Source organism: Homarus americanus, unplaced genomic scaffold (assembly GCF_018991925.1).
Source record: "Homarus americanus isolate GMGI-L3 unplaced genomic scaffold, GMGI_Hamer_2.0 scaffold12607, whole genome shotgun sequence".
Lineage (NCBI taxonomy): Eukaryota > Metazoa > Arthropoda > Malacostraca > Decapoda > Nephropidae > Homarus > Homarus americanus.
Window position 1 is genome coordinate 15001 of NW_024734015.1, and position 3987 is coordinate 18987.

Sequence of the window (3987 nt, forward strand, 5' to 3'; positions counted from 1 at the left end):
TGGAACCCTTCTCCGCTTCGGTCATCAAGGAGTCTCTCTCGTTATTTGCTACTACCACCAAGATCTGCACCAGTGGCGGCTCCAGGCCGGCCCACGCCGAAACCCTTCAGCGCTCACCACTGCGACCCTCCTACTCACCGGGGCTTCGAGACCTCGCCTTGAGAGCGAGGCCGGTAGTGCGCCCGGCGGTCGAGTATCGGGAGAATGCTTGAGCGCCATACCATTTTAAGGGCTAGTTGCTTCGGCAGGTGAGTTGTTACACACTCCTTAGCGGATTCCAACTTCCATGGCCACCGTCCTGCTGTCTATAGCAACCAACGCCTTTCAATGGGATCTGAATGAGCATTCATTTAGGCCCCTTAACTCGACGTTTGGTTCATCCCACAGCACCAGTTCTGCTTACCAAAAGTGGCCCACTAGATACTCAGATTAGTCGCCGGAGCTTCATCCCTACAAGCAAGCTCGGCATCTCACCCATTTAAAGTTTGAGAATAGGTTGAGGACGTTTCGTCCCCAAGACCTCTAATCATTCGCTTTACCGGATGAAATTCACCCTGCGAGTTCCAGCTATCCTGAGGGAAACTTCGGAGGGAACCAGCTACTAGATGATTCGATTAGTCTTTCGCCCCTATACCCAGCTCCGACGATCGATTTGCACGTCAGAATCGCTACGGACCTCCACCAGAGTTTCCTCTGGCTTCATCCTGGCCAGGCATAGTTCACCATCTTTCAGGTCCCAACATATATGCTCATGGTACTTGCCGACTGCCCGCGAGCCTGCCCCGGTGCGCCTCCGCCGTTTACCGACGGCCCGCTTCCGGGGACGGACAGCACCGCGGCGTCTTGGCAAGTCCCGGGCCTGCGCCCCCCCCTCCCATGAGGGGAAATTAAACTTCGACCATCGCCCTGACGACCTCCACCACACGCAACGCGTCAGACGGGGAAAGTATCTCCACCCGCTTGTCGCCCGGCGTCAGGCGAGAACCACCAGGCAGCCAGTCGGGGATCATTAAGACGCACCGGAGAGCCTGTTACAGCTGCCCAGGCGCCATCCCTTCATTTCGCCTTTGGGTTTAGTAGGCCCATTGACTTGCACATATTGAACTCGCTTGGTCCGTGTTTCCAAGACGGGTCAGGTGGATCCTACCGACCTTTGCACACCGCGAGCAAAACCGCCGCCGAAGCGGCAGCAAGCTATTCTCGACGACCGTCGCAGAACAGCCAGGACACCGGTGGTTCCCCGTCGCGCGGGTCTCCCCCAGACAGGCTGAGAGTCGGCGGCGAGGTACCAGTCCGACCGGGCCTTCGACGTCCCCGGCAACGGGTCGCGGTGACCTACTACGAGGCGAAATACGCCCGCCGACGCCAGCGTGAGTGGGGGCGCGCCCAAACATTTTTGGGTCGCTCAATTACAACACCCCACCCAGCCGACAGCCGACGAGCTGAATCCCCTCAGTTCGACCTTCGAGTTTCCACCCGTTTGGCTCTTAACGGTTTCACGTACTCTTGAACTCTCTCTTCAAAGTTCTTTTCAACTTTCCCTCACGGTACTTGTTCGCTATCGGTCTCGTGGTCATATTTAGCCTTAGATGGAGTTTACCACCTGCTTTGGGCTGCACTTTCAAGCAACCCGACTCTACAGAGAGGCCCTTTCCGACCGTCCCATCTGTACCCTCACGGGCGCCGCCATACGGGCCTGTCACCCTCCATGGGCAGTGGCCGCTTTCAAGCTTGACTTAGACGGTATGGGACGGCGTGCTGGACCCTCTGAAACGCAACACCCCTCGTGCCCGAAGACATCGAGGTTATGCGCTGGGCTTTTCCCGGTTCAGTCGCCCTTACTAAGGGAATCCCTGTTGGTTTCTTTTCCTCCGCTTATTAATATGCTTAAATTTGGCGGGTAGCTCTCTCCTACTACGAGGTCGATCGTGGTCTCATCATCCTTAGGGGGAACAAGTTCCCCAACCACGAAGCGGAAGACGCTCTGCCACCGACTTTCTTCACCACCGACATTACCAGGCAGGAAGGTTTGAGGGGCTTGTCGCGGGGGTACCAGCGGCCATGGCGCCGGCACTCCCACCCCTGACTCCGTTCCTTCTCATTGAGTGGTAAATAGCCAATAGGAAAAGTGTTCCAGCAGAACATCTCTCGCAGAGTCATATACACACACAGTTTTAATGCATATACGCTCGTGTTCCGCCCTTACTCGGCCGCACCTTTGCCGCTTAAACTTTGACCTCTTTCCCCGTTCCCGCATGCCACAGCGGTGGCACTTGTTTATCCGGAGAAAGAGAGCGAGAGTCGCAGTATTAATTGGCGTGAGCGGCCTTTCCGGCTGCAGAACTAGTGCTCTATCCCGGCGAGCGCCGTTATGAGGCGCAACACCGTCTTTAACGCGTTTAGAGAGAACTCCCCCTGCCTCCCTCCCAGTCATGAGATAGACGTGGACTCGTGGCGAACTCTCAAAGAGAACGCCCACACCGCGTCTGACCGTGGGAGAGGGTGGAGGAGCGCGTGAGGAAGAGCACGGCGTCACCCAAGCATTCTCATCTCTCTGCCTGCACCACTACATGGTAGACTGCGGGCCCAGGCGCACTCATCAATTTAGGTTCCACTGCAATGCATGCCAAGCACTCTTTTCGAGGTGATAGACGAAATTCCGGCGGGGCTTACTTAAAAGATATCCGACCCGGTTTCGTTTCCTCTTCGTGGGATGGAGTGCCTCTTAGAACATGTGCAGCATCAGCCATGAGCGGCCGACGGCCATTCGTGTCTCTGTGGACAGCAGGCAAAAGAGCGCCGCCTCCAGTTATTTGCGAGGGCGACAACTGTCGCTTTGTTGTGGTTGAATGTGGGTGCGCCAAGTCCATGGACTTGCTAGTGATAGGCTTGCTTGTTTTTAAGGGCACGCCTCGCGCAAGGCGCGGGCGATTAAACCCCAAGGCGGAAGCTCGGTTCGGGTTACCCTCGTGTCGGGGAGACAGTCAGCAGGCACCGAACTCGCAGCAACCGATGGATGTATATTTACGACCCTCGTAGAGGAGTGGCGGCGACAAGCTCATATGGCTTGCCGCCGCCGCAATATACGTTCAACTTGTCGATGTATCTGGTATTCTTGCGATTCACATACCGACGCAGTTTGCGCGATATTCATCGACCACGAGCCGGGTGATCCCCCGTTAAGAGTTGTGTATTTGCCATTTGGTCTTTTTGCGACTAACCATCACAGGTCGAGTCTCAATGAAAGGGTTTGACAGACATAGCCAAAGTTTGTGGTTTGGGTTTGGCCGGACGACTTGTTGTTGTTTTTTGACACTTGAATTTCACTCTTTTTGGGTCAAGAGGCTTATTCGCCGGTAGTAAGGAACGGACGGGCAGCCGTCCAAAGCCCCGTCCGTCCTCCTCCTCCGGTCTTCGCGCTCTCGCCCGAGTGTGGTCCACCTACAGCGTGGTGGTACCTATTTTTGGTGCGGGGGCCGGGATTGTCCTCTTTCGCTGCTGGAGTTGCCAGAGCAGAGCCCGAGACCGCCCAAATCAGGAGAGAAGTAGTAGTAGTTTTAAGAGCGCCCCGTTCTCTTTCTCTCTGTTAATGATCCTTCCGCAGGTTCACCTACGGAAACCTTGTTACGACTTTTACTTCCTCTAAATGATCAAGTTTGGACATCTTTCCGTCAGCTCGAGGCGACGACACCAGAAAACCCTTGCGGGCAACGGGGCCGACAATCCAAGAGCGCCAGTCCGAAGGCCTCACTAAATCATTCAATCGGTAGTAGCGACGGGCGGTGTGTACAAAGGGCAGGGACGTAGTCAGCGCAAGCTGATGACTTGCACTTACTGGGAATTCCTCGTTCATGGGAAACATTTGCAAGCCCCAATTCCTATCAAGAAAGGCTTTGAACAGGTTACCCGCTCCTCTCGGAGGGGGAAAACTCGTTGATCCCTTCAGTGTAGCGCGCGTGCGGCCCAGAACATCTAAGGGCATCACAG

The 3987-nt window shown here is 55.7% G+C and overlaps 1 non-coding gene across 1 annotated transcript in view; it reads right to left on the reverse strand.

Moving 5' to 3' along the window:
* Positions 1-1925, reverse strand: part of LOC121870126 — a 4318-nt gene extending 2393 nt beyond the window's left edge. Inside the window, exon 1 of the ribosomal RNA XR_006089650.1 lies at positions 1-1925. This exon is cut by the window's left edge and continues 2393 nt beyond it. This is a non-coding gene — a ribosomal RNA (large subunit ribosomal RNA).
* Positions 1926-3987: the final 2062 nt, after the last annotated feature.